General features: G+C 42.3%; 2 non-coding genes across 2 annotated transcripts; both read left to right on the top strand.

Annotated features, from left to right (window-relative positions):
• The first annotated feature begins 22,001 nt into the window (after positions 1-22,001).
• LOC116123950 lies at positions 22,002-22,119 on the top strand. The gene has a single exon (XR_004127131.1). It is a non-coding gene; the product is annotated as a U5 spliceosomal RNA (small nuclear RNA).
• A 605-nt stretch (positions 22,120-22,724) lies between these two features.
• LOC116123939 lies at positions 22,725-22,927 on the top strand. Its single transcript, XR_004127122.1, has one exon. It is a non-coding gene; the product is annotated as a U2 spliceosomal RNA (small nuclear RNA).
• Positions 22,928-22,946: the final 19 nt, after the last annotated feature.

The raw sequence follows: 22,946 nt of genomic DNA, 5'->3' as shown, positions 1-22,946 counted from the left end.
TTACAGCCTTACCGACAAACTTCATTGGCAATTCGTCGCTCTTTGAAACTAGCCCTGCGATTTCATGGCCCCTACAAAGTCCTTGAACGAATTGGCAGCGTAGCTTATCGATTGGAACTACCAGAAGACTCCAAAATACACCCCATCTTTCACGTTTCGCAGCTCAAACCCAAGGTTGGCAGTAAAGTGGTCCCATTGATCAATCTACTAGAAATTGCATGCACTGGAGAGCTACAACCCGTTCCTGAACAAATTTTAGCTAAAAAGATAGTCCGACATGGAAGGCGTAATATCACTAAAGTTCTGGTTCAGTGGTCTAGCTCCAGTACAAATGAGGCTACATGGGAAAAACTCATAGACTTAAAAAGGGAATTTCCAAATTTGAACCTTGGGGACAAGGTTCCTTTGACAGGGAGGGTCTGATATGTGTACAAGCAACTCCTGTTATGCCACCTAATTTTCCCACTTACTCCAGGTTGCTGTTCTTTTTGAATAAGTCAAAGAGACAATATTCTCTCAAGTTGTTGAGATATATTGTTAGCTTAGCTGCACTTTTAAGTAGGCAATAATCTCTCAGATTTGCTCAGATTTGTTGAGGAAATCTTGCTGTCAGTTATTTTACTTTATGTATTTAAACGTGGCCTGAAACATTAATAAGGGAGAGAAAAAATTCAAGTCTTAGTTAATTTGTGGAGGACGGGTTACCCTCGAAGTAAACCCAAATCTTATCCTTTATCTTCTTTGCTTGAGCACACACCACAAGCTTACGAGGTATGGTATAGTCCCTCATTCTAATTGTCGTTTTTGTAACGAGGGGCAAGAATCTCTTGATCACCTTTTCTTTGCGTGTCCTTTCTCCCATGCACTTTGGGGTAGAATTCTTGAGCTCTCATTTGGGCTATCTTGTAAGACCTTGCGAGAATTATGTTTTGTTACTTGCTAGAAGATGGAAACGGAAAAAACTTAAATATGCAATTGGCAAATTTTGCTTCAGAGCCATGGTTTATTGGATTTGGAGGGAGAGAAATAGCAGGATGTTTGGGGGTGAATGTAGAGATATTAATTCTATTATTGACTCTATTAAGTGTGTGGTTAGAGAAAAAGCCTTGGAGCTTAAAAAGTTTAAGGCTACTTTCAATAATAGGCGCTTGATGGATGATTAGAGCCTTTCGAGGTCCATTTTCAAATCTTACCAGCCCCATGGTCCAATTGATTGATGCCCTCGTAATGTTGTTTTGGGCGGCTTGCTATTGAAGATGCCGAGTTGTTGTCTTTGTATTTCTTGTCTTTGTTTTGTTTTATGGTTCTTACGCAAGGGCTTGTCCTGTGGGAGGAGCCGTTTCTTTGTTTTTGATCTTTTTCGTTGGTTTTAGTTGCTTTGTGTGGGCTAGTTCGTTTATACTCCTCTTGTTCACATTCTTGGTATCAAGATTGCATAACAAGGGGAGAGCGGGCTTTTAGTTTTGTATAAGCTCTTGCCTAGTCAGCCTTTTGATTTTAGTCTTTTATATTACTTGATTCTTTTGTACCTAACCCAAGACATGTCATGAGGTAGGTTGGCCGAGTTTTTATGGCCTTTGTATATTATTTCTTTTCTTCTAATGAAATTTAATTACCCAAAAAAGAAAAAGAAAAAGAAAAAAAAGGTTTAGATTCTCATACTTTTATTTTATGGTCAAGCACTACATAACATTGTGGGCAATTGCTCTGGAAAAATGACCTACTGTTAAACTCAGAATTGAAGTAGAACTTGATTTGGAAGGGGTGTGCCAGCTCCTTGCCGTAGTGCAACGTGAGATATACAAGTATTTTCTTCGGACTAAACGCGTGCGCCTTTCATATTCAAGTATTTGTTTTCGGCTTTCAAGCAAGCAACCTTCAACCAAAAAACGTCTACTTAATTGAGAGAACCCAAATCTCTCTGGATCTTCTTTGCTAACAATATAAAATGTGACAGCATCCTACTTGAAAATTATGGTAAATGAAGATAAAAAGAAATGTCAACCAATGCCATGATCAGTTACTAAAGCATTCCAAGAAGTCAATCATGTCAAGAAATATAGGTTAGGAGAAGAAAGCAGTTCAGATATACAACTGCAACCTGTGTAAAACCCCATTCCTGATTTAGTTAGATCATGAATTGTATTTAGTTAATTAATTCTTTTTTTATTTATTTGATTTTTGGTATTATGGTAAGATAGGGGTATTTCTGTCAGTTTTTAAAGTTGTGTTAAGGGGTGAAAACGAGGAAATAAATCTTGATGGGTTTGCATGATCAAGAGGGAAAAATTTGGACATTTTGGTAAGGAAAAGCTTATGTGGCGGGGTTAGACTGAAATTTAGAAATTTTTGGGGGCACATATAATTTCAGAAAATTTATTAGTTTTAAAGAGGAAAAAAACTGGGCAGCTCGCGTAAATGAAGAAGAAGAAAACGAGAGCAGAAGAGAGGAAGGAGGAGCGAAAGGAGAGAAAAAAAAAAAAAAAAAAAGAAGAAAGAGTGGGTTCGGCCGAGAGATAAAGTGAGAGAGGAAGAGAAGAAAAAGAAGAACAAAGAGAAAGGGAGAGGATATATTAGTTTTTGAGTCTGTAAATAGTGCATCATCAAATTGTGATCTGGAGCTCGTTTGCCGTCCGATCGTTCTGATTGGATATGTTGTTCATGAAACACAACTCTACATTCTGAACGGTGAAGATCGAAATCCAAGCACTGTAATAGGCAGTCAATTATAGGATTAGAAGGGTGAGTGGCAAAAATCAAACATTTTTCTCAATATTTCCAAGCGTGCATGTGTTAATTGTTGAGTTTTGTTTCTAAGATATGAAGGATTTTACATGCATGGAGATACATTGCATCCAAATGCTTAAATTCATGTCTGCATGTGTAAGTTGTGCTTTCCATTTTATTGTTTGAATGAGATTTCTTTGGTTATGTGTTATATGATGCATGCAATGATGGCTTGGATTCCATGTGTTTATGAATTTTATGTCGGCCGAAATTATACATGTAGTGGTGGCTGGTTTTATATGCGTTTATGGGTTGCATTTTTGTTGAATAAAAACATGAGTTGGAGGCTGGAATTACATGGTTATGGGACTGCATTTTTTGCCAAATTAGCAGGTAAAGGTGGTTGGGATTTTAATTATATATATAATTATATAATATTATAATATACACTGTTGGGCTTGACTGAGAAAATTAAATTGGAAACTTACAAATCTGATTATTTGGATGGTGTGTTGAGTTATGCATGTGAGGTTATATATATATACGGTAAAAAGGAAAAATGGGGTGTTTTTTGTCAGTTTTGAAAGTATATTTTAAAAACTTGCATTTTACCCCCTATTTTCCATGAAATCTCATATGTTGGCATGATTTAATCTTATATGAAATATTTTTATATTATTATTATTATTTTTGCTCTTGGGTTTAATTATCATTATAATGCATTATATGAGTTTTGACTTTTAAAAGTGATATTTGCTTATGATTTATATCGGATATGTGCTAAGATCATGTGATGTTGAAATAATTTTCAATATATCATATATGTATGATCTATGGGCACATACGTAATATGCTCTTGACTTACATGTTACTTGAGATTATATATGAGATTGTTGTGGTGCTAAAACCACCCTACGAAGTACCCATTCCCTAGAGTTACAGATTATCAGATCTAGTTTATGGCTCTACGCATGCGTATGATAGTTATCAGTGCTCTGCCTAGGTGTTGAGTGGTCCGCCAGGTATGACAGTTTCGGAGGCTCTACCCACGCGATGATAGATCTTGTCGGGTATGACAGGTACGTCCCTCGCTTTGCCTGCATGTGGGACGTCCACCAGGTATGACAGATTTTCCCTAGGGTACTAGTTGTGGTGAGAGTTTCTAATACCAAAAGTTGAGGTTTTATTCAGGATCTGATACAGTTAAAGGAAATAAGTCAGAGTACAGTTTACTGAGTGCAGGATGGTTAGAAATAAATCATATATTGTATACGTGAATAGGGTGGTTGTTCTATTGCATATTCATAGAATTATATTGTCATCAGGATTTGCTTGAGAATTGTTGTATGCTATCATTATTTCTTTTTTTAAAGAACTTTTTATAAACCTCCCCTTTCCCCCACTCACTGAGTATTTCAGCTCACCCCTTTTTAAATGTTTTTCCCCCCCACCAGGACCTTCCGGAGATCATGCCGAGCAGTGAGTCTTTGCTCAGGGTTGTGCCACGTGTCGACATCTTTTTATGTGGGTTTTACATTTATGTCGTATTGTATTTTTGGACTTCCGTTTCAAAAACTCATGTTTCCCATCATGTATTTCCTTTTGTTTATGTTTCAAAATGTGTTGTATAAATGGAAAACCTGATACCACAAGTTTCCCTAAATCTTTTCTTTTGAAAAACGAAAGATGGTGTACGTTTTTTTTTTTTTTTAGATGTTGGAAATGGAAATACTATAATGTTATTCAGAAAAAAAATAAGTCCTTTAACAGGTTTCACAATTTTTCTACATGGCACGTCTCGAGTATCCGAGTCTTGTGGGAGCGCCCGGATCCTACGAGATGAGAAAATTCGGGACGAGTTGTGTCAACTTGGTATCAGAGCATGGTTTTCGATCTTTAAGGGCATTTTTTTTGAAAAATTTCACGCATGCCAATTAGTCCCTTAATGAAGCTTATTTCCAATCTATGAGTGTTTTTTTAGAAACCAATTTGTTTATGTTTTGTAGATATCGACATGAGTCAACGTGGCCAACCTCGCACGAAATCTGTGAGAGAATTATTAGTTCCTAGAGTACTTAGAAAGGTGAGTGAGCCTAGGGAAGACAGAGTAGAAGAGTCGGGTACCTGGATGTCAGGACCTTAGGGACCCCAGGAAGAATCAGATGCCGATGATCAAAATGTTGGGGAAGGACCAGTGAGTGAACAAAATGCAGGGCTCCAACGTGATGGGGATAACATGGAGTAGACTATGGATAGGCTAGCTCAGCTGATGACTAGGGTAGTGAGCTGATGACTAGGGTAGTGCAGGATAGGACGCTTGGGCGTCAGGGAGAAGGAAAAACTATAGAGAGAGCAAGAAAATTAAGGGCAACAGACTTTGAGGGGACAGGAGATCCCACAGATGTCGACTCCTGGATGGATCAATTAGAGCAAGTGCTTGGGATAATGGACTGTACCGATGACCAAAAACTACGGTTTGCTATTTTTCTACTAAAAGGTAAGGCTCGTCATTGGTAGAGATTGGTGCAACATAGATATGGGGATCCGACAACGATTACTTGGGCCAATTTTTGTCAGGAGTTCTTCTATCATTATTTTCCTATGGTGTATCAGGATGCTAAGCAGAGTGAGTTTATCAGACTAACACAAGGAAATATGTCAGTGGAGGAATAGTTGATTAAGTTAATTGAGTTATCCCGTTTCACCCCGTTTATAGCCGAAGATGAGAGAGCAAAATGTAGGAGATTTGAGGAGGGCCTCAGAGGTAGGATCAGAACAATAGTGGCCTCACACTGCTGCTCGGGGTTTGGGAAATTGACAGAGATAGCTATGAGAGTTGGAGTAATTTGGGAGAGTTTGATAAGAGAGATCCACGAAGACCGAAACGTAGTAACCGTGAGTGGACAGTTGGCAGACCTAGTAATAGAAATCAGAAAAGAGAGGGTAGTTTTTCCGAGACCTCGAGCAGTTCAGGATGGATTCAAAGGCATGCTTAGAGTCAACATTCAGGGGATAGTAGCAATTGGAATAGGAGGTCTCAAGACAATAGATATCAGAGTGGTGGTGCAAGTGGGAGTCAACGATCACCTTGTAACAGTTGTGGTAGGTTTCACTTGGGGCAGTGTCAGAAAGGAGTTTTAGGTTGTTATCATTGTGGGCAGTTTAACCATATCAAGAGAAATTGTCCCACTTTGGCTCAAGGTGATAATGCCTTAGTTCAGCAGAATTTCAGAGGAAATAGGGACTAGTTTCAGGGACAATAGAGATCTCAGGTTCAGAGGGCCCAGGGTAGTCTTACAGGTAGTAATAGTGCCAGACAGAGAGAAACAGGGCAATCTCAGACTCAAGCTCGTGTCTTTGCTCTCACCAAGCAGGATGCTCAAGCTACCCAAACGTGGTTACGGGTATGTTGACCGTTTTTTATCATGAGGCCCGTATTTTAATTGATCCGGGTTCTACACATTCATTTGTTTCTTATCATTTTACTATGCATGCCAATAGAAAGTTAGAACCCTTAGAGTGTAAGTTAGCAGTAGCCACCCCTATTGGAGATTCTTTAGTGTTTGAGTATGTGTATAGATATAGTGTGGTGAGGATTGGTGAGCATAAGTTGGAGGTAGATTTGATTCCTCTTGACATGCACAATTTTGATGTGATTTTGGGAATGGATTGGCTAGCCTTGCATTGTGCCACGGTGTATTGTTTCCATAAGGAAGTGACCTTTAAGAAACGAGGGAAACCAAAGTTTGTTTTCTGTGGGGAGCATCATATCCTTCCTTCTTGTGTTATTTTAGTGATGACTACCATGCGACTACTCAGAAAACAATGTCCCGCTTATCTAACTCATGTGGTAGACACTAGAATCAGTGAATCGAGGTTAGAGGATATTTTGGTAGTGAAGGAATTCCCAGACGTTTTTCCTGAAGACCTTCCTGGTTTGCCACCTGATAGAGAAATTGAGTTCACTATAGATTTGGTTCCCGGTTCAGCCCCCATATCCATGGCCCCTTATAGAATGGCACCACGGGAATTGCAAGAGTTAAAGGTACAATTGCAAGAATTGGTGGATAAGGGTTTCATTAGACCTAGTGTGTCACCATAGGGAGCACCATTTTTGTTTGTTAAAAAGAAAGATGGTACTTTCAGATTATGCATAGATTACCGACAGTTAAATAAGGTAACAATGAGTAACAAGTATCCTTTGTCGCGGATCAATGACTTGTTTGATCAATTGCAGGGTGCTACTCCAAAATAGATCTAAGGTCCGGTTACCATCAACTAAAGATTATGGAGACTGATATACCGAAAACAACATTCAGGACTTGTTATGGACATTATGAGTTCTTAGTGATGCCTTTTGGCTTAACCAATGCTCCTGTAGCTTTTATGGACCTGTTGAATAGGGTGTTTCGTCCATACCTGGACTGGTTTGTGGCTGTGTTCATTGATGACATCTTAGTGTATTCAAGAAACGAGGAGGAACATGAGGAGCACCTCAAGATGGTTCTACAAACCCTCAGGGAAAATAGACTCTATGCGAAGTTTAGCAAGTGTCAATTTTGGCTCAATCAAATTTCATTTTTGGGTCATGTGATCTCAGCGGATGGTATTTATGTGGATCCCCAGAAAGTAGAAGCAGTGTTGAATTGGGAGAGACCTACCAATGTGATAGAAGTGAGGAGTTTCCTTGGGTTAGCCGGATACTATCAGAGATTTGTGGAAGGGTTTCCTAAGATAGCCACCCCTTTGACCAGATTGACTCGGAAGGAGGTAAAGTTTGAGTGGGATGACGATTGTGAGCGGAGTTTCCAGGAGTTGAAAGTAAGGCTAACCTCAGCCCTCGTATTTACCAAGGACATGACTTGTCCCGAATTTTCTCATCCCGTAGGATCCGGACGCTCCCACAAGACTTTGATACCCGAGACGTGCCATGTAGAAAAAATGTGAAACTTGTTAAAAGACTTATTTTTTTCTAAATAACATCATAGTATTTCCATTTCCAATATCTCTAAAAAAAACGTACACCATCTTTCGTTTTTCAAAAGAAAAGATTTAGGGAAACTTGTGGTATCAGGTTTTCCACTTAGACAACACATTCTAAAACATAAACAAAAGGAAATTCATGATGGGAAACATGAGTTTTTGAAACAGAAGTCCAAAAATACAATACGACATAAATGTAAAACCCACATAAAAAAATGTCGACATGTGGCACAACCCTGAGCAAAGACTCACTGCTCAGCATGATCTCCGGAAGGTCCTTGTGTTGTGTTGGGGGGGAGGGGGGGGACATTTAAAAATGGGTGACCTAAAATACTCAGTGAGTGGGGGAAAGGGGAGGTTTAGAAAAGTTCTTTAAAAAAAATAATGATAGCATACAACAATTCTCAAGCAAATCCTGACGACAATATAATTCTATGAATATGCAATAGAACAACCACCCCATTCACGTATACAATATATGATTTATTTCTAACCATCCTGCACTCAGTAAACTGTACTCTGACTTATTTCCTTTAACTGTATCGGATCCTGAATAAAACCTAAACTTTTGGTATTAGAAACTCTCACCACAACTAGTACCCTAGGGAAAATCTGTCATACCTGGTGGACGTCCCATATGCAGGCAAAGCGAGGGACGTACTTGTCATACCCGACAAGATCTATCATCGTGCGGGCAGAACCTCTGAAACTGTCATACCTAGTGGACCACTCAACGCTTAGGCAGAGCACTGATAACTGTCATACGCATGCGTAGAGCCATAAACTAGATCTGGTAATCTATAACTCTGGGGAATGGGTACTTCGTAGGGTGGTTTTAGCACCACAACAATCTCATATATAATCTCAAGTAACATGTAAGTCAAAAGCATATTACGTATGTGCCTATAGATCATACATATATGACATAATATTCAAAAATCACATATAGGAATTTTCTAAACATGTTTCAGAAACTGACGGTTTAACCCAGATTGAAAATTATTTCAACATCACATGATCTTAGCATATATCCGATACAAATCATAAGCAAATATCACTTTTAAAAGTCAAAACTCACATAACACATTATAATGATAATTAAACCCAAGAGCAAAAATAATAATAATAATATAAGAATATTTCATATAAGGATAAATCATGCCAACATATGAGATTTCATGGAAAATAGGGGGTAAAATGCAAGTTTTTTAAATATACTTTCAAAACTGACGAAAAACACCCCATTTTCCCTTTTTATCGAGAAGATTATTTACCACATCATATATATATAAAACCTCACATGCATAACTCAACACACCATCCAAATAATCAGATCTGTAAGTTTCCAATTTAATTTTCCAGTCAAGCCAAAAAGTTTATATATATATAAAATCTCAACCACCTTTACCTGCATAATTTGGCAAAAAATGCAGTCCAGAACCATGTAATTCCAGCCTCCAATTCATGTTTTTATTCAACAAAAATGCAACCCATAAACACATATAAAACCAGCCACCACTACATGTATAATTTTGGCCAACATAAAATTCATAAACTCATGGAATCCAAGCCATCATTGCATGCATCATATAATACATAACCAAAGAAATCTCATTCAAACAATAAAATGGAAAACACAACTTACACATGCAGACATGAATTTAAGCATTTGGATGCAATGTATCTCCATGCATGTAAAATCCTTCATATCTTAGAAACAAAACTCGACAATTAACACATGCACGCTTGGAAATATTGAGAAAAAGGTTTGATTTTTGCCACTCACCCTTCTAATCCTATAATTGACTGCCTATTATAGTGCTTGGATTTCGATCTTCACCGTTCAGAATGTAGAGTTGTGTTTCATGAACAACATATCCAAAAATCAGAACGATCGGACGGCAAACTTCACAATTTGATGATGCACTGTTCATAGACTCAAAAACTAATATATCCTCTCCCTTTCTCTTTGTTCTTCTTTTTCTTCTCTTCCTCTCTCACTCTATCTCTCGGCCGAACCCACTCTTTCTTCTTTTCTCTTTTTTTTTTTCTTTTTTCTCTCCTCTCTTCTTTCTTTCTTCTACTCTCGTTTTCTTCTTCTTTATTTGGGCAAACTGCCCACTTTTTTTCTTCTTTAAAACTAATACAATTTCTTGAAATTATAATATGCCCCTAAAAATTTCTAAATTTCAGTCTAACCCCGCCACATAAGCTTTTCCTGGCAAAAATGTCCAAATTTTTCCCTCTTGATCATGCAAACCCATTGTTGATGCGTGATTTTTACATCAACAAAATGCACGTGTGAAATGTTGAGCTGACCCAAAAGACACACGTGAATGTAAAGGAAAATGACAGTAAATGCAATAGGGACAGTGTTTAAAGTGGTTCGGATGCTAAGGTAGCAAGTCTTACGTCCACTTATGCTTATATTGATGATAAGGGTCAGGTCGCTTTGATTGACTGACTTTACAATGATAATACAAGGTATCAAATGCTGAAAAATTCTAGAGAGAGAAAGAGAGAGAGAGTAGCTAATCAGATGTAAAATATGCGAATCCCCTTCAATGAGAGAGGGGCTCTCAATTTATAGAAGAATGGATCGAGGCAATCATCACTGAATCTGTGGGTTGGTGAGATTATCCGTGCAAAATCCTTCTTTATGTCACATTGCCCACCTTCTATAGTAATTTGCGCGATTTGGAGCAGGGATTGGACACGTGGGAGCGTCACAGCTCTTGGTTGGCCTGATGCGTGCCCACTATTCTGACATAAACAGGCTGCGGGCGTTCCCATGATCTGACTTTTGCATGCTGACTGGACCTTATGTCAGCCCTTATATTTTTAGGCATAACAAAAGTCCCCTAGTTTTTAAGGTTTAAGGATCGAACCTTAGAAACTATAAGTCACGCCGCGATTGGATTATTTCTGGAGATTTTGGTGATTCCGACCTGTTTGAAAGTAGGTCGAGATGGTACTTTTTGCGAACACGTCCTCGCATGGTCATTGTTCGCAGAGGATGAGCGACCTGATTTCGTCAGGCGTTACCTGTTGTGCTTTTGATATAAGTGCATTTAATGAAGCAGTCCCTATGTTGATAGATGTGTCCTGCGCGTGATAAGTGCCAGCCAAGTGCTTTAAATGCATTGTATGCAGACATAGTACCACTTCATTAGAACATTAAATGCGTGGCATGCTGATTTGACGCCCCTCATCAAAGCATTGAATGCAGACTGAGGCGCAATTAAGGCTTTGAGAAAGAGAGTGCCGTCGTTTGAATTTCTCAACGGAAAATATCAAGATTTGACTTTCTTTAATCATGACGCTCACTCTTTCCCACTGATCTGCGACACGTGGTCGTGATCAACGGTGAGAAATTTTTGCCGCCCAAACGTCGCTTTGATTTCGAGAGAAACTAATGTTGGTACATGCTCTATAAAAACTTAGACCTTTCTCAAGCAATGTTACCAGAGTCTTTCTCACAGAGAGCAAGAGATTTTCGCAAGCTTGAAATCTTTGTCTTCCAAATAGGCGTCTTTTTCATATTCAAAACAGAAGCCATCTTCGTACTTCAAGAGGTAAGAACCTTTCTCTGTTTTTTGTTTTCTTATTTTCTATGGTTAAATGGCGTCAGTCCTCCAGTAACCCATCAGAGACGAGATGCTCATGTCGGGTTCGAGCCATGGATGGCAGCTTGAATCATGCTGTTAGGGTTTTCTGTGGATTTAGGGTGTTTGTTTCCCTCCACGTCATCGTATGAAATAGCGTACGACAGCTATATGACCCTCTGGCTTGTCGCTTTACAGACTGGCAGAATGGACCCTCAACAACCACATCCGAACAGGGAACTGGTTCGTCCCCTCAGGGTGCTCCGAGCATCCCTCTCGAGGTCTTCTTGGTACTTACCAGGGATGAGCTCAGAGGGTAATAAAACAGAACGGTATCGAGGTGGATGTTTTCCTTGATGTGGCACACTCATCGCGCTGCCCGTTAAGTGGTCTGGCCGCAATCTCCGAGGAGATCATCAAGGGTGGGGGACTGATCCCCTTCCAACCTTTCATTAGCTCGCTTCTGGATCACTTCAAGATTGCTCCGATGCAGCTAACTCCGAACACGTACGTCATTGCCGTTGCAATGTACATCGCATGTCGTGAGAATGGGTTGGGCAAGCTGACCGCGGTGGGGCTCGGCTGTTCATATTTCTTGAAAAAGAGCAAGGACAAAGATTCTTATTACTTGTCCAAGCGACCTACCATCGTCGAGGGGATACACAGTTACCCTAGCAACGCGGGGGCCTATGAAACGAAGTTTTTCTTCTTTCACTATGACGGCCATTGCCGCTTCCAGGAACCGAGTAGGCCTCTTTTTCTTTCTCTCCCTTTTTTTTTTCCTTTTTTTTTTTTTTTGGTTGACGAATTCATTAAATTCGAAATGTGTTTTCTTTCTAACGACCTGATTCCTTTCTGACAGTTAACAAGACTACTGACTTAGGGCTGCTCTTCGATCCGAATAGGATCTGAAATTTCCGCTTACTGCCGAAGGACTGTCGCGACACGAAGAAGCTCGTGGCAACTGCGAATCTGCGGAAATACGGTTTCTTCAACGCAAGCGCGTCTGTAGAGCCTCCATTGAGTAAGTCTTGTTAACTGGTCCTTCTCTAGTCGTGAGATGAAATAATTTGCTAACGATGCTTTGCATGCAGCGACCATGCCTCCGAAGGAGTTAGAGCAGCTGCGACAAAGGCCGCTCAATTTTCCTCGGTCAAGAAAAGCCAAGGCGACCGATGCTGCTCCGACTGTTCCCCTGGCTGAAGGTGCAGCATCGAGCCCATCGGCGCGACCGGCTGGAACTTCTTAGCCCCAACCATCAGAGGATGCACCAATCCGAATCACAAAGGCCTCCCAGTCGTCGCCTGCTCGCCCGAGGCTAAAGACAATGGCTCAGCAAAAGAAGAGGAGGTAGATTCAGGTCGAAGAGTCAGAGACCGATTATGAGGGTGATCAACCTAAGAGGTCGCCGTCGGACGTGAGGAGGTCGGGTAAGGAACTGATGGAAGACACGAGCACTGCCGAAGGCGCGAGGAAGGATACTTTTGTGCTGGACTCGCTGGGGAACCTGTCGGAGTACCTGCAGCCAATAGTCTACACCTTACTGGAATGCGGACTCTCAAAATCATTTGAGCAGTTCACAGATTCCAACGATGTGGACCTAATGTCCACATCGGTCCAACATTTAAGCAAGGTGAACAAACTGTCCTCGGCGGGGACTGCCCTTAGCTCCTTTTGATTAGCTAACTCTTTCTTTGTTTGTAGGCCCTGCTTTCCATGCGAATGTCCCTGGAGAAGGTTCGACTGGGACACACGAAGGGGGAGGTCGCTCTTAAGGAAGAGAACGCAATGCTCAAGCGAAGCCTACAAGCTACTGAAACAGAGAGAAACTAGTCTTCTGAGTCGATGAACCGGTACCTGAACGAAAGAGACGCGACTCTTCGAACGGTGGACTTCCAAAAAGTAGAGCTCGAGCAGCATGCAGAGGAAACAAACAAGCTTCAAAGGACCATAGCCAGGCTCTCCAAGGAGGTCGGAGAGAATGACCAGGAGCTCAAAGCAACCTGTCTGCGGGCTTTGCGAACAGAACAAGAAAGGGATGCCTCCGAGAAGCAAAGGCAAGCTCTCGAGGCTGAACTTCAGGCAAGTCAGGGAAAAGTTACTTCCCTGACCGAAGAGATGCAGAATCAGGCAGCAGAGGTCAAGGAGAAGGCTGCCGATTGGGCGATCAAGTCTATCTATGCCTTGCGATCGAAGAATCCGTGACTGGATATGTCCGACCTTCTGGAGGACTAGTAGTAGGATACCCTCATGTCCATGGCGTGGGAGGATGATGAAGCGGCGGCCACCCGAGCATCTGATCAAGCAGGAGGTTCAGGACATGCCTCAGAGAAACCCCCAATCGACCAGCCCTAGAACAATGAGATCGGTCCTCTAGAAGCTAGATTAGGGTGTATAGTCATGCCATTTTGCCTGTTGTACTCTTCTCATTAATGAAACACTTTTTGCTTTCACAATTTCTATTCGCTTTATTATACATGAGTTTGCATTGTTTACAATACTTGGACAAGTTTATGCGAACATGATAGCATATTTACACGAACAATATTACATGCGAAAGTTGTTACAAACGAACAAAATAACACTTTACAAGGAAATTATTTACACAAATCGCAAATTAATTTACAAGGAAAACTGAGTTCGGAATTACTGATAGTATGGTCGAAGGTGCTCAGCATTCCAAGCTTGGGGTACTTTGGAACCGTTCAGCCTTTTGAGATGATAAGTCCTTGATCTTATCACTTTGTCGATGCAGTATGGACCTTCCCAGTTTGGTCCTAACACTCCCGCACTTGGTTCCCTAGTACCGAGAAGAACTTCCTTTAACACAAGGTCGCCAACTTAGAAGTCTTTTCGCCTTATCTTTGAATCGAAGAACCTCTTCGCGCGTTGCTGGTAGGCTGCTATCCTTAGCGAAGCCTTGCTGCAATGTTCTTTAACAAGGTCTAGGCTTGCTCTCATAAGTGCTTCGTTGTCGGCCCTATTGTACAAGTCCCTCTGAAGTGAACTAGTTCCTACCTCTACAAGGATCATCGTTTCGCATCCGTATGCTAGCGAAAAAGGTGTTTCTAAGGTGGAGGTTCTTAGAGTTGTTCTGTACGCCCATAAGACTTCGGGGAGGTCGTCGACCCAATTCTCTTTGGCTGCGCCAAGTTTGGCCTTTAGGGTGTGCTTGATGGTTTTATTGACAGCTTCAACTTGTCCATTTGCTTGTGGCCTTGCGATTGAGGCAAATTTTTTATGCATGCCCATCTCGTCATAAAACTGCTTGAATTCCTCGTTGTCGAACTGTTTCCCATTATCCGAGATAAGAGTATGAGGAATTCCGTAGCTGCACACAATATTCTTGAAAACGAAGTCTTTGAGCTTTCTGGCTGTGATTGCGGCTAGCAGTTCGGCTTCCACCCATTTGGTGAAATAATCTACCGCGACCACGACATATTTGACTTCCCCTTTACTGATTGGCATGGGACCGATGAGATCGATCCCCCACATGGAAAAAGGCTAGGGGCTAGTCATGGTTATCAATTCGTGGGAGGGAGCTCGTGGTATGTTCGCGAACCGCTGACACTTATCACACCTCTTGACAAAGTTGTAGGCGTCATCATGGATTCGGGGCCAATAGTACCCTTGACGAACAACCTTGTTCGCAAGAGATCACGCGACGGTGTGATTATCGCAGATCCCTTCATGTATTTCCCTCATGATGTATTCTGCTTCTTCGCTGGTTACACATCGAAGGAGAGGGGCACTAAATCCTCGCCTGTATAGCTGGTCCCCGATGAGGGTGTAACAAGCAGACCTTGTTCACAGAAACCTTGCCTCGACCTTGTTGTCAGGCAAGATCCCATCCTTGAGGTATTGAAAAATGGGAGTCATCCAGGAATCTGATTCCATCACATTCACGGCCTGTTCAATCGGGCTGATACTTGGGGCTTGATGAATCGAACAGAAATGTTATTCGACGCTTCTGAGTCCAACGATGAGGCTATTCTTGCCAGGGCGTTCGCCACAGAGTTGTCATCTCTGGGAATCTGAGTGATCGCGAAGTGCTTGAATGGCTCGAGTGTGGCCTTAGCTTCTTTCAGATAACGGATCATGTTTTCTTCCTTGGCTTGGTATTCCCCTAAAATTTGGTTAACGACCAACATGGAGTCGCTGTGGACATTGATTGCGGTGGCCCCCATTTCTCTGGCCAACCGTAATCCAGTGAACAGGGCTTCATACTCGGCGTCATTGTTGGTTGCCTTGAATCCAAACTAAAGAATGCCGTGAACGCGAGCCCCTTCGGGGCTCAAAAGGAGAAGACCTGCACTGGCCCTTTTTCTATTCGATGATCCATCAACGTAGAGGCTCCAGGTCGATAGATTTTGAGCAGTTTCCTGGATGGCTTTGCTAGGCTGTTGCTCTGACTCACTTGGAAGATAGGAGAATTTTGAAATGAAGTCAGCAACAACCTGCCCTTTGATAGTCGATCTTGGCTTATACTTCAGATCGAACTGACTCAATTCCATGGCCCATTTAAGCAATTTACCCGATGCCTCTGGCTTCTGGAGGACCTGCCTGAGGGGGTAATTAGTCATCACATAGATAGTATGGGCGTAGAAGTAAGGTCGCAGCTTTCTAGAAGCGATCAGCAGGGCATAGGCTTATCGCTCCATTTCTGGATACCGCATCTCGACATCCATCAGATGCTTGCTCGCATAGTACACTGGACATTGGACGTTTTCCTCTTCCTGAATTAGGGCTACACTGACCGCGAACTGAGATACAGACAGATACAGGAGCAGGATCTCTTAGGGAAGAGGCTTGGACAGGAGAGATGGTTTCCCAAGGTGTTCTTTTATACTTTGGAACACTTGTTCACACTCGGGAGTCCACTCGAACTTCTTATTGGCCTTCAGAACATTGAAGAACGGTAAGCAGCGATCTGTTAGCCTCGATATGAAGCGACTTAATGCCGTTATTCGCCTATTAAGACTTATGACCTGTTTTTTGCTGGTCGGGCTTTCCATATCGAGCAGAGCTTGAATTTTCTTGAGATTGATCTCTATTCCCCGTTAGTTAACCATGTATCCTAGGGATTTACCTGACGATACTCCGAACGAACACTTGAGAGGATTCAGTTTCATTCTGTACAGTCGGAGGATATCAAACATCTTAGAGAGATGCGCTATATGATCTGCAGCGACATGGGATTTGACCAGTATATCATCTACATAGACCTCCATTGACCTGCCGATCTGGTCAGAGAACATCCAGTTAACCAATCGCTGGTAGGTCACGCCAGCGTTCTTGAGGCCGAAGGGCATAACTTTGTAGCAATACAACCCCCGATCTGTAATAAAAGATGTATGCTCTTTATTTGGCCCGTACATCAGAATTTGGTTATATCCTAAGTACGCGTCCATAAAACATAGTAGCTCGTGCCCCAAGGTGGCATCCACGAGTTGGTCAATTCTTGGCAGGGGGAAGCTGTCTTTGGGACAGGCCTTGTTGCGGTCGTTGAAGTCGACACAGGTTCGCCACTTGCCATTTGGCTTCTTTACCAGAACCGGGTTGCCAACCTAGGTCGGGTAGAGCGCCTCTCGGATGGACCTATTTCGGAGGAGGTTATCCACCTCTAATTTTAAGGCGGCATATCGCTCTGGATCCATTGCTCTTCTTTTCTGGTGAACTGGCTTGGCTTTGCCGTCGATGTTCAACGCATGGCAAATGATATACGGGCTGATCTCGACCATATCTGACTGTGACCAGGCAAACACATCGATATTTTCTTTCAGGAAGCTGATTAGCTCGGAGGCAAGTTGGGGGTTGAGATTGCTCCCAATCCTTAACACCCGGCTCGGCTCCTTCGGGTTGACCGAGACTTCGGACAAATCCCCAACTGGCCCACTGGAAGGGCTTTCCTGAATCTGATGATCCATATTATCCTTTGCTGGGCCAGGCTGTGGCTCGATCCGGCTGATCGCCATAGCCTTTCAGGGAATACCATGCGAGATGCCCTTCCCTCTGCACGCCATCTGCACTGCTTTTATGTAACAGTCGCGAGATGTGCTTTGAGATCTGCTAACTTCCCCTATCCCCGTCAGGGTGGGGAACTTCATCTTCAGATGGTATATAGAAGCGACTGCCTTGAAGTTTCTTAACAGAGGTCGCCCAGGATCCCATTGAAGGCAGATGGGCAGTCTACGACCTAGAATTCAGTAATCTTGGTCACTTCGTCATAGTCACCTAGCGTGACTGAGAGTTGGATCGTTCCTTTGGGGATTAGGTGGTCCCCTGTAAAACCATAAAGAGGGATAGAGGTGGGCTTCAGGTCGGCCTCGTCCAAGTTCATTCTTTCGAAAGCGTCTTGGAACAGGATGTTCACAGTGCTTCCATTGTCCACTAGCATTCTGCGGACGTTATGGTGCCCTATGAAGGGCGTGATCACTAGAGCGTTGTCGTGAGGATGATGCAAATGAGCTACATCCTTTTCAGAGAAAGCGATCGGTTCCTCCTTGCGAACATTCTGTGGTCACTGCGACGTGTTCATCACCCTGATTGGGTCGTGATGAGCCTCACGGGCATATCTCTCTTGGGCACCTCGCGTGTTCCCCGTGAGGTGCGGCCCTCCGAAATTTATGTTGACATTGCTATACCCTTTGCGATCACAACGCTTCTTTTCTTGCTCCCCTTGACTTTTCTCTTGCGCGGGAGCGGAGTCATCAATATACTCCTTAAAATGCCCCTTCTTAATGAGCTCTTTGATTGCTTGCTTTAGAGCTCGACACTCATCTGTATGATGCCCATTGTCCCGATGGAAGCGACAGTATTTTTTATTATTTCTGGCTGTCACGGGAGTTTTCATGGGCTCGGGCTCTCCGAGCAGGCTGGCCTCCTTGGATTTATCAAGAATAGCCAATACAGATGCGTTCAGTGGAGTATATTGGTTTCTGTTGCGATCGCGATGAGGGACGGGAGCATAAGACTTTTTGGGCTCGTAATGAGGTTTCTTCCCTCTTCGCGGATCATCAGCGTCCCTCCCGCGATCAGCTCTTCTACTATCCCCCCGAGCAAGTGCATTGCCTGAAGTGCCGGGGTCGCGACGGCGGATTGCCACCAATGAATTTTCTATCTGGAGGTACTTCTCCGCAAGGTTATAAAATCCAGTGAGGGAAACATCGTCCTCAACCTGTAATTCTTTCCACAGGTCGGTTTGTGGACGAACTCCGGCTATGATGAGAGTCCGAACAAACTCTTCGGGAGTATGAGCCACCTTGTTGAGTTCTCTGTGGAAACAGTCAATGTAGGACTGGAGGGATTCATTTTTTCTTGCCTTATATTGTTGAAGTAGCTCAAAGGCATCGAGAACTTTCGATTTACTTGAAAATGCCTTAGGAACGTCGCACTCATCTGAGGCCACGAACTGATCGATCCCTCTGGGAGCGACCTGAACCACCGTTTGGCATGAGAGGTCAAAGTCACTGCCAAACAACGGCATTTTGCTAGATCTGAGACCTGGCGAAGCTCCATCAGGTCGTTAAATTCATATAAATGATCTTGCGGATCAGAGTTTCCATCAAACGTCCGCATGTCGGGCATCCTAAATCCTGGTGGGAGTGGAGCGACTAACACTTCGGGAGAGAAGGGGGACGTAGATGCAACCTGCCCCTGTTCATTTTGCTGAGCTCTTAGTTTGTCAAGAGCTCGCTACAGCTCCTCAATTTTAGGCAATGGAGCCGTTTGGGGATTACTTTCACCCATGCGAGTTCGACCCTCGCGATTGCGATTGAGGAAAGTCCGGAGGTCAGGTTCCTCTTTGCCTCGGCTGGCGGTTCCGACCACTCTTGACACACGTTGGCTAGAGGCATATGATGGCGATGAAAGGTGCGGGGTATTTTCATGACCTTCGTGGTGGTAAGAACCGCCCCGCGAAATGTGGGACCCTCTCGTACTGTGATGATCAGGATCATTTTGCTGGCGGTGATAAGAATCGCCTCGTCCAGAACTTTTATGGGTGTGTACTTGCGACGTGGCATGGGACAGCTCGGGCTGCGTCTTTTCACCGAGTCTCAACGAGACTGGTATTCTGTTTGGGACGCGGTCGGTGTTTGCTGGCCCTTTGGAGCTCGTGGGCTTGTTTTTTGCCACTTGCTTACCCTTTCGTCTACACGTTGCAGTACTTGCGGCATGGGCTATTTCCCTTTGCCCCGCTTTCGCGCGACCTGCAGGTATTTTTGGCGGTTGCACCGCCGCAGCTGACTTGGATGGCACGCCTTGGTCCAAACGGTCCAACCTTCGGCTGACCGTTTGGAGAGTATTGTCAAACCTCTCCAGGTAGCTTCTGATGGCGGGGTCAAGTTATGAACTTGACAGGATATCCCCTGCAGCATTTTGCAGGGCTGAAGGTTTTTTGGAAGAAGTGTCCCCCTAGACTTGGGGGAGCCCCTTGGCGCCCTGGTTGGTTTGCTCAGGTTTTGGTTGGTGGGCCATTTGCTATTGTAGGACCGGTAAGTTGGAGATTCTCCTGATGAAGGATGAACACTAAATCCGGCCCTCCTTCTAGCGCCAAACTGTTGATGCGTGATTTTTACACCAACGAAATGCACGTGTGAAATGTTTAGTTGAGCCAAAAGACACACGTGAATGTAAAGGAAAATGACAGTAAATGTAATGTGGACAGTTTTTAAAGTGGTTCGGATGCTAAGGTAGCAAGTCTTACGTCCACTGATGCTTATATTAATGATAAGGGTCAGGTTGCTTTGACTGACTGACTTTACAATGATAATACAAGGTATCAAATGCTAAAAAATTCTAGAGAGAGAAAGAGAGAGAGTAGCTAATCAGATTTAAAATATGCGAATCCCCTTAACTGAGAGAGGGGCTCTCAATTTATAGAGGAATGGATCGAGGCAATCATCACTGAATATATGGGTTGGTGAGATTATCCGTGCAAAATCCTTCTTTATGTCACATTGCCTACCTTCTATAGTGATTTGCGCGATTTGGAGCAGGGATTGGACACGTGGGAGCGTCATAGCTCTTGGATGGCTTGACGCGCGCCCACTATTCTAACAGAAACAGGCTGCGGGCGTTCCCATGATCTGACTTTTGCATGCTGACTGGACCTTACGTCAGCCCTTATATTTTTAGGCAAAACACCCATCAAGATTTATTTCCTCATTTTCACCCCCTTAACGCAACTTTAAAAACTGACAGAAATACCCCTATCTTACCACAATACCAAAAATCAAATAAAAAAAAAAAGAATTAATTAACTAAATACAATTCATGATCTAACTAAATCAGGAATGGGGTTTACACAGGTTGCAGTTGTATATCTGAACTGCTTTCTTCTCCTAACCTATATTTCTTGACATGATTGACTTCTTGGAATGCTTTAGTAACTGATCATGGCATTGGTTGACATTTCTTTTTATCTTCATTTACCATAATTTTCAAGTAGGATGCTGTCACATTTTATATTGTTAGCAAAGAAGATCCAGAGAGATTTGGGTTCTCTCAATTAAGTAGACGTTTTTTGGTTGAAGGTTGCTTGCTTGAAAGCCGAAAACAAATACTTGAATATGAAAGGCGCACGCGTTTAGTCCGAAGAAAATACTTGTATATCTCACGTTGCACTACAGCAAGGAGCTGGCACACCCCTTCCAAATCTAGTTCTACTTCAATTCTGAGTTTAACAGTAGGTCATTTTTCCAGAGCAATTGCACACAATGTTATGTAGTCCTTGACCATAAAATAAAAGTATGAGAATCTACACCTTTTTTTTCTTTTTCTTTTTCCTTTTTGGGTAATTAAATTTCATTAGAAGAAAAGAAATAATATACAAAGGCCATAAAAACTCGGCCAACCTACCTCATGACATGTCTTGGGTTAGGTACAAAAGAATCAAGTAATATAAAAGACTAAAATCAAAAGGCTGACTAGGCAAGAGCTTATACAAGACCAAAAGCCCGCTCTCCCCTTGTTATGCAATCTTGATACCAAGAATGTGAACAAGAGGAGTATAAACGAACTATCCCACACAAAGCAACTAAAACCTGGAGTAAGTGGGAAAATTAGGTGGCATAACAGGAGTTGCTTGTACACATATCAGCTTGTCTTTGGTACCTTTCATTTCCATCCACAAGATCATAGCATGCCGAGGGATAGAATTTTGGAACCAAACCAGATCACTCCAAGCAACTTTCGGCCATGCTTTTACTAATTTATACACTTGATTGCCGAAGTAATAAGTTTTCTTGAGGTAGATGTGTCTGGACTCCAGTGAATTATTGGGAATTTTAAGACGTAACTAAACAACCAACAATAGATTTAATTAAATGAACCATCTTCATAACATTCTCCTCTGTTTATGACTCTCCCTGCAAGAGCATTTTCCTAACATTCTCACTCTGTTTTTCACTTCAGCAAAAGCAATTTTATAGCAATTCTCACTCTATTTTGTATCCTCCCGGCAAGTGCATTTTATGTTAGAGAGTTCTGATTTCTGATATCGATTCTGGGAGCTGCTTGGCATGGTCGTTGGTCAATGATACTTTGGAAAGATTATTGGTTAATGAGCTTATGAGAGAAGCAAGAAATGTAGATATGGTTCTGATCCCACATTGCCTAGAAGATAGTTTCCTCACACATAAAGTAGATACATAAAATGCAGTAAATTCCTTATTCCAAGCATGGAGCCGCGTGGTGAGCACAAAGCGAACTATTCTTTCGCCTTTTACTAAAGAATACCGTGTGCTCGCCACTCTAAACGGCATACCTCTATTTTTGGAGGGGTTGTTCTCTCTTGAGTACAGCTCCCTATCAAATCTATTTGTGAAAATTGCTTTATAATAATATAATCTTGGTTGTTCTCTCTTGAGTGCTGAAAATTGCTGTATATAAATATAATCTTGCTTAATTTATAAGTGCAGCAAGACTGTGCATGTAACACAACCTTGATTTGATTTTAGAGGTGATGGCATGGGAACGACAAACATACACTGTTTCTGTTTCAGATTTATTGAAGGATAATTTGTTGAATGCTTTAACCATGCCAATATTTATCATGTCATTTGATGGGTACTTTTTGCAATCCGAAATTTGTTTGGTTAGCAAGTTCAAGTCCAGTTAAGCAGTGCTGCCTAAACAAAATTCCTTGAAGCAGTTCTGGTGAGAGAAATCAACATACATAGTCATAAGTCAGTCTACTGATAGCAGAAAATCAGCGACTAGTACTTCAGTATTTAATTAATGAAAAAGAGCTTTTATATTATTGCTAAACAAATAAAAAAAATCATGCATGAATTGGCATAAATAAAGGCACCAATGTTTGGCCTAGTTTCTCCCACATTGATTAAGCAACAGAAGACACAATGCAGAATAGAGCTATAAAATAACAATTGAGCCAAAGAACAAAGCATACCTTTCTCGGCCTTTTGGCTAAGATCAAGTGTAGTATCTGTTCTTATCAGTTTAATATCTGATACGTGGGACATCGTCTCACATGATATTAAATTTATTTTTTTAGGGGGAGGATCCACTACAGTAGCTTGCTACTGGGTTCCTCAAGCGTCGCCCATGCGTTGCACTACTGCAAGGGCACAGGGCATGGCGCACACCCAACCAAATCAAGTTAAATTT

This window comes from Pistacia vera, unplaced genomic scaffold (assembly GCF_008641045.1).
Source record: "Pistacia vera cultivar Batoury unplaced genomic scaffold, PisVer_v2 Contig146, whole genome shotgun sequence".
In the NCBI taxonomy this organism is placed as follows: Eukaryota; Viridiplantae; Streptophyta; class Magnoliopsida; order Sapindales; family Anacardiaceae; genus Pistacia; species Pistacia vera.
Note: the sequence above shows the minus strand (reverse complement) of the source record. Positions and strands in the feature narration are given on the sequence as shown.